Below are 8,248 nucleotides of genomic sequence, written 5' to 3'. Positions count from 1 at the left end.
ACCCTGGTTAGCCTCCCTGGCCTAGGCCTTTCTCCTGGTCACTGACACATGGGTCCCCTTTAGTATTTCTCTGGAGTTACCCATTTAATTATGAACTTATTGGGTTTGTGGGCTAAGACTCCATTGACTTGGATATGGAAGTATTATTTCCCTCCTTCATGTATATTTCCTCTCAACTTTAGTAGTTTGTCATCTGCATCCAAATACACATCAATACTTGTGAAAAGTGTTAGAAATAAACCCTATCACTATGTTGGATATTTTATACTCTCAGTTTTATGCAGGTATTGACGGCGTAAATTTGGTATTTAGCAGCCGTCAACAGCGGTCGCAAATGCTGTTGTTGAAACCAGTCGGCTTCGTCAACTAAGTCAATTCTGTTCTCCCCCTACTAAGGCTACTCTGGTTTACTGTGATAATGTCAACGCGGTCTATCTCTCAACTAATCTGGTTCGGCATCAACGAACTAAGCATGTCAAGACTAATCTCCACTTCGTTCGTGAGCGGGTGGCAGTTGGTGCAGACTGTGTTCTGCATGTCACCACATCGTCACATATGCCGATATCTTCACCAAGGCCTACCTTCGTCCGTCTTTACAAAGTTTTTAATGCTTCAATCCACAATTTAATTGACAGAGTAGAATGACCTAGCATACTAAGAACAATGTGAGGTGCAGGTGTGCCCTGTGTGCGTAGTAGCGGGGGCAAGCACAGAGCGGCGGACGGAGACTCGATCTGGATTAGAGTTTGGAGATGGAATAATGGATGGGAGGAAGGGGGAGCGATACTTTTCTGTTTGACTAGTAATCGTGCACGTGCAATGCACGTTCTTTCCATCATAACTTGCTTTGATGCAACTTTACAATTATATCATCATGATCCCTTAAAAATATTGGTGGTCCATCTTGAGAAGATAAAGTAGCACTTCAATGTGTAAATAAACCGACCGTAATACATTGAAATCCATGTAGCTAAGAAATAAATCTATAAAGAGGAATGATACAAGCTTCGTTTCCATTTCCATACAAACAGAAAGAACAAACAACCAGTACGTGCACAAAGTAATCCATGTAGAAACACACACTTACAATGGAGTCTAATTTGAAGATGGTGTATATTATAAATCCGTACACATTTCTTATATCTCCAAACAGAAGTTGAATCATCCACCATGAACACCTAGAATCGATAAATAAGTTCACACCCTTCAATTAGCAAAATCTATGCTCTGGTGGGCAACAATTGTTAACATTCATTCTACAAAGCTTGATAATTGAATCAAAATCCAATCCAAGAGAACGCAACCATTTCGTGATATGTCTTATAGATTTAACAGATAACAGATAAATGGAATGATTATATGTTCAGTTAATACAATAACAAGAAGCACCCATGATGGTGAACACTGCAGAGAACGGCACCATTTTATCATAGTACTGAATTACAGTATAGACAAATGTGTAGCATTTGGCAGCAGCAGGGTCCTTGTGTAGCCATGATCTTTGACAACCAAATTGACTTCCATACAATTAGTGCAGACAACTAAGGCACTGCCATGTTATTGAACTGCTTGCGAAGCATTGCTTAAAATATTATTGTGGCCCCAATTTTCGATACTAAATAAAAATTAGTGCATATGAGGAACAAAACAGAAAAGATGAAGGTACAAAGTGGTGTTAGAAATAATTGAGGATAACATAAGAAAGATATAGATACCCAAGTGTGGTGCTTAATTCTGTTAGAACTTGATAGCCCCAGGAAATAACAATAATTGGACCACATCGGAAGCACCTCAACAAATCCACAATGGAATCAGTCCTGCCGAATCGGTCATCCGAAACAAATTTCTAATACATGAATAAAGGAAAGGTCACAAGATTCAGCCGAGAAAAATAGTACATATTCAATAATACAAATAACAAGTCATATCATCTACAATCAGACCAGCAAACCTGTAAAGGCACATTAACTCTCATGCTCACATATTTGCTTCCCATTTGGCAATGAAACTGATCATCTGCATAGTCAAGAGAAAGAGAACATATCAATAGTTAGTGTGCGCATGCAAGGCACATGTCATGTATATCGATGGGAGCAAATACTCTTATTTTCATAAATACTAAAATCTGTTTCACATGCCAATTGATATTGAAATCTGTTTCTTTTTTCTCTGCAGTGTGCCCCTTGTGCCAGTATGAAGTATGAGCACCTGCACCTATACAGCTCCAGCAAACATGTGGCCTCGTTTTTATTGACGGAAGAGTAGAAAAGAAATATAATACCATTGAAGATTGATTTATCGCAAGGAGCAAGGTAATCTGGAGATGGCAGATCACAACAAAAAATAATTAATCTTACCAGCTGTGACCAAAGTACAGTTCTAGACTACCTTTACTTAGTAGTAGCAATCATAGAGATCGAGATTAGAGAGAGAGAGAGAGAGAGAGATGCGGCCCTACCTTTACCAGGAGCGTGATGCCCTCCGCGCCCACATCCGCGGCACAGATCGTCCCCTCCTGCTCCACGGTCACTGGCGTGCGCCTCAGGTTCGTGATGCCGCACATCATCATCATCAGTAAGAACGCTGAAAAGTTTTTCCAGATTAGACTACACTATCTGAAATAAAGAGGAGACTTTTTTTAAGGTCAAGAGGAGATGGTTTGAAAGCAAAAACAAATATTCCCATATTTTTTTTCCAAAATCTCGGTGCCCTTACCTTAGTCAAATCCTTTTAAAATGAAAAAATATTGGAGCAGTGATAAAAACAACTGGAGCCTGGTTGATATCTTGACAATTGGATAAATGAATGCTCACAAGAAGAATATAATTCTGCAATATAATCATAAAGAAAACAATATGCTGAAAGTACATGTGGCGAACCGTCAAGATAAATTAATGACTGAACACGTACCGATCGGTGAAAAAGGACTGAAAACACTTAATAACAGTACCAATAGCACCTTTTCGCCCACAAATTCTTCTTCAGTTCAATTTGTCATCAACTCAGTCCTAACAAGCAAACAACAAACCAATAAGATAACCGGGGAGCCTAGGGAAGAAAACAAGATTAGATATATTCAAAATCTGAGGCAATTGCAAGATTACATAGAAAGCATATCAATTAGGTACGGGAAGGGAAAAGAACCGCATCTGCCTCCATTACCGAGTCAAATCTTCATTGTCATCTGACATTACTGCACCTGTGCTAGCATTGCGAACAGTTGAGAGTTCAACTCATGATTAATTCTTGAAAGCTTTGTTAATTAAACTGAATTGGGTAAAATGGCTAGAGTTTTATAGGGTAATTAAACATACCACAAAAGCAAAAAAGAGATATGGAATCAAGATATAGTTCTGTCTCATGGTAAGTTTTATAGGGGAGTTTATAGCGCTGAACAGATGACAATGAAGGATTCTCAATTCACACACAATCATCTCCTAGTAGTTGTAAACAAAATCACAATTGTTAGGCAATCATCCAGGTCTTGAAGAGCCTCATCAATAGTCTTTGTTCAACCAAAAGATAGTTTGCTGAATAATGCTAGAGAGTATGTACCCATATAAAATAAGCTTTGTGAATATGTGAATTGGTGACTGATTTAATAGCGTCTGGAACAACCTCCTTGATCTTCTCTGTATGAAAACCAACCAACATGTATCAACACCAACTGGATAAACTATGTACAATATTTTCTTAAGTCCTCCACTGTAAGGAGATTAAATGAACAAAGCCTAAGGAGATAGATAAACCCATGAACAATCAAATATGAGGCAACGGTTAGGAATAAATAGAAACAGTATTGGTTGAGTGGTATTCAGTCGAACACCTCTGGGGCAAAACGGTTATTTATGCAACCAAAAAAGAACTCCACGATAATCTGAAACAAATAGACTGCAGTGATTCATAAAGAGGATCGAATGCAATTGGTTGGTACTTGGTACCTGCATGAGATTGCAGAATCCGTCTGATGAACAGAGCATCAAGGGTCGTTGTGGTCGTGGCGGGTAAAGTTGCAGGTGCTGTACTGGGAGAAGCCGCGGTGGAGGACAACGTCGGCGCTGGTGGCGACGGAAAGTCCGCTCCGGCCGCGGCGGCAGATGGGGCCGAGGTCGGAACCGGACACGGCGGCTCTGGCGGCGGGGAAGAAGCAGCGGCTCCGGCGGCGGGGATGCAGCGGCAGTCCACGCGGGGAAGAAGCACCGGCTCCGGCGGCGGCGAAGAATCAGAGGCTCCGGCAGCGGCAGTCCACGCGGGGAGGATGAAGTCTTCACCCGTGGAGCGATGTCTTCGCGGGTAGAGGAAGAGGAGTGAAGTATTCGGCGTGGATGGATGGATCAAACGAGCGAGGAGCAACGAAGTCTGCGCGAGGAGGAGGAGCGAAGTCTGCGCGGGGATGGAGAGTAGTATTCGCGGCAGTACTCAATTGTGTGGTGGTGAGATCGTGCGCGCGGATGGACGGCAGAGATTACTCCGAATGATTTCACCAGTAGGATTGGAGGGGGGCAACTCCTCCTTTTTATATTAGTATAGATTTCTCTCGATTGATTTTTCTATTGACGATGCATGGTGACTAATGTACTTGGGCCGTCATGGGCCTGTCTCTATCGGCCATGGTTGTCCTACGAATTTATCTCTGTGTAAGCTCGTTAAGACTTGCAAGCAGCTCGTAAACCCGCTTGAACTGGCTCGTTATGCCTAACGAGCTGAAACGACGTCTCGGCTCGTTTCAAAACATAATGAGCCGAGCTGGTCACAAGCCTCGAGCTTTTCGTCCAGCCCTAGTTGCGTCGTTCTGCTACTCCGTTCTACTGAGGTTCATTAGGCATGGGTAACAATCCCATGTTGCTGGAGATATAAGGCAAATGGACTAGAAATTTGCCCAAGTGGAGCAAGCTTCCCTAGTATTCATCACCACGATTTGATCTCACGAGTTTAAGTTTAGCATTATGCTGATTTTCCACTTTGGCCTTAAATTTCTCAAGAGATTTAGAACAACCATTAATGGGATAAATATAGCCAAAACGGGAATAATCATTTGTGAATGTAATGAATGAGTCAAAGCCATCCAGAAATGTCATTGGGAACAGTCCACAAATATCAATCTGAATTATTTCTAGTGGCCCCTTTCTTAATTGTCTTAGTGAATTTTCCCTTAATGCAATCTACGCAATGATCTGCTTCAGAAAAATCTGAAGGAAGGAGTATTTCTTCTTTAATGAGACATTCAATTCTTTCCCTAGAAATGTGGCCCAAACGATAGTGCCATAATTTTGATGACATCTCAGCTTTATCATTATATACATTTATAACATTCATCACAAAATCATCCAAAGAGAGCAAATAGAGTTTGTCTCGCACGAAGGCAAGACCCACAACTTTATTATCAAACTTAAACATGTTCTTTTTGTAAAATGACAGTCATAACCTGTCTCTACTAAGACTCTTAACCGAAATAAGATTTCTCTTAATAGATGGAGCAAATAAGACATTATTTAAAATTAAATTACAGCCGCTAGGGAGTCTATGTGTGAGGTCTCCAACAGCCCTCACTTCAATCTCCGCTCTATCAACTACTCTAGGCTATGAACTTTTCACCTATTTCACAAAGTTTTGATGTGTTTTATGTTGACTATTTGTTACACCAAATTGAGAGGCGTTATATAAACAAAAGTGTTTTAGATTCTTGATAACTGGAGTAATTTAATTTTAAATTATTTGGAGCTAGAATATATTATATGAAATTTATGACTTATAGTTTGTAATTTAGTAGTACTTACTCTACAACGTTAAAGTTTAGAGATGATCTTTATATTAAAGGTTCCATATTTTATTTTAAAACGTGAAACAATACGCTTCTGTGAATCTAGCAGGACTTGGTTCACTCTATTTTGAGCTAAGATGAGTTTCCTATGAATTTTAGAAGTTGGATTATGTGTGTGTTGATTATTTTGCTATTCATATTTTTAGTGATGTTTCAGGTACAGCCGTACAGGAGGTGCAAAATTTTATCTTACTAAATTAAAGTCCACATCTTGCTGAACCTACAGAAATTTGGTTCATCTCAAAACAATTTATATTTGATTTTATACGGATTTTACAATTTAACATATTTTCTAATTCAATAGGAAAACTTGTTAATATTTCCATTTTATTTAAAAGATTTCAAACTGGCGACTTTGCATGAAGAACCCTAGTTTTTATGGAAACCAACACGCAGTCCTGTGACTGTTCAATGGTGTGGGATATTTACAGATAGGACCCTAGAGTTTATCTAATTTCCAGAGAAAGTCCCTGTGTTCCTCCCAGAGCAGGGCAGCATGGCCGACGGCCATGCCTGGTCTCGGCGGCGGCGAACGGTGGGGATTCGAGCTACGCGACCAAAAGAAGAAATGTATAGGGGTCCTCTGCGAACTCGAAGATGATCCAATCACGGGCTATGGTGACCGGATTTGATAGCAGTGGCGGCGCGAGCGGCGGCAACACTCGGGTGATGGTGCATGTGGAGCTAGAGCTCGTTTATGGCTAAAAGAGCACATGAATGTGTGTTTACAGGGGTCTTGGAGACTCACTCGATGTCCCGCGTGGCCCAGAGAAGCTTGGATGACGGCGGCAGCGGCTTCGGACTCCGGAAAATGCTCGATCCAGCCATCAATCTGCCATGCGTGCATGCGCAGGGTGTTAGATAGGTGCTAGGGATGCTCCATGCGCGAGGAATCGGACTGGGACTGACCAGAGTGGACGAATTTGGAGACGGTGGTCATAGGCCGGAGTTGGAGAAGAAAAGCTCGATCCCTCTACTCGGTGCACGAATCTTCAGGAATATGGAGGGCTTTTGGAGAGGACCTCTAGGGGAAGCCTATGGCGCGGTGGCTCGCCCCGGCTTGCTCCAGATCGACGGCGACGGACATGATGTCTTGGCGGCGGCTCTCAGAGCGTGCTCCAGGACGACCGAGAGCGCGGCGGTGTTCCCAGCGATTGGCTGCACAAATTGGACCGCGGTTAAAAGGAATGGAATCGGCATGGAAGTGGGATGACGGAACGCATAAGACATGGAGACCGCCGTCATCTTTGCGGCCGACGGCGGGAAGGGTGTGGTCGACGGCGATCTGGGGCTGCTCTCTCGGTTTCTTCTACTCCATGGGATGGGAGTGAAGAGGACGGAGAGTACATGCAAAAAGGCGAGGTTTTTGCTCGGTGGAGGAGACCTGGGGCTCGGCCGGCCGTCGCCCGTCGACGTGTGGGGACGCGCGTGTCGCGCGTTCCTGAATGTGGGGTGACCTGGCACATTCTGTGACACTTACAGGTGGGTCCCACATAGACCTGGGGCCCACTGGCAGCGAGAGAGGAGGACATCTCTTGGAAAAACTTCAACTCTATTAGCTGCAGTACTGTTCCAACTTTGACTCGAACTTTTTTTGTATTGGTGTGGTTTAAATGGTGGTGGCCTACTGGGAAGTGGTACAGGGATGTTTGTTGCAGAGGTTGGACAAGGTTTCAGGCCAAATTGAATTATGGTTAAATTTTAAGAGAGTTGCAAAGTAGGTTAACTGAAATCTGTAATTTCCAGATTTTGCTGCTTTAGATGATTTATTATTTGAGGTATCAAAGTGAGTGATAAAAAATAAGTAAAAATTACATTTGTCGACGTTTGAGGTCGCGATTCCGGTATTTACATAGTATGGGGATCGTTGGTACTAGGATATATGCGAGATTATAGTAAAAAAGATGGGGACGAAGATTTTTATACAGGTTCAGGCCCCTGAATTGTCAGGTAATAACCCTACTCCTATTGGCCAAAGCCGGTAGTTGCTCTTATTCACCATAACCACACCAGTACAATATTTGGGGTAGCCTATCTATCTGTTGTCGACATGGCGATCTGAAGTGCTGACACGTAGTCGACAATAGAGTAGTCTTCCTCCTCAAATCCGCATCCGGCGAGATCAAAGACAGCGCTACGTCTCTCCTGACAGTATCCGTAGACACCGTAGGGACTAGCCGTGCTTATCTCTGAAGTCGATATCCGGCGTCTTCTGTTGGCGCATGTTGGCTTGTATGTTGATCTTGTGTCTTGATCTATTGTTCCGTGTCCCCTCTCCTCCTAGGGGGCCTTGTATTTATACCCATAGGTGTTCTCTTGTCCAAGTAGAACTAGGAAAACCAATATGGATATGATCCGAGTAGTCCTTATCGTTTCCATATAGAACTCTATTTATCTTTTCTTATCCGGAACTCCTTCTATATACCC

General features: G+C 42.6%; 1 long non-coding RNA gene across 12 annotated transcripts; it reads right to left on the bottom strand.

Annotated features, from left to right (window-relative positions):
• Positions 1 to 615: 615 nt before the first annotated feature.
• LOC127757209 (uncharacterized) lies at positions 616 to 7,175 on the bottom strand. 12 transcript variants are annotated; one of them, XR_008013396.1, is made up of 8 exons: positions 6,731 to 7,175; positions 3,942 to 6,653; positions 3,105 to 3,632; positions 2,911 to 3,008; positions 2,716 to 2,828; positions 2,459 to 2,583; positions 1,952 to 2,016; positions 616 to 1,846 (listed from the first exon to the last, which is right to left on the bottom strand). It is a non-coding gene; the product is annotated as an uncharacterized LOC127757209 (long non-coding RNA). The 12 variants fall into 12 exon arrangements; XR_008013392.1 differs by having other exon boundaries at positions 618 to 2,016; positions 3,105 to 3,437; positions 3,556 to 3,632; XR_008013394.1 differs by having other exon boundaries at positions 618 to 2,016; positions 3,105 to 3,204; positions 3,556 to 3,632.
• Between the last annotated feature and the right edge of the window lie 1,073 nt (positions 7,176 to 8,248).

The sequence above is a fragment of the Oryza glaberrima genome, chromosome 12 (genome assembly GCF_000147395.1).
Source record: "Oryza glaberrima chromosome 12, OglaRS2, whole genome shotgun sequence".
Classification (NCBI taxonomy): Eukaryota; Viridiplantae; Streptophyta; class Magnoliopsida; order Poales; family Poaceae; genus Oryza; species Oryza glaberrima.
This window is presented reverse-complemented; position numbering and strand designations above follow the sequence as displayed.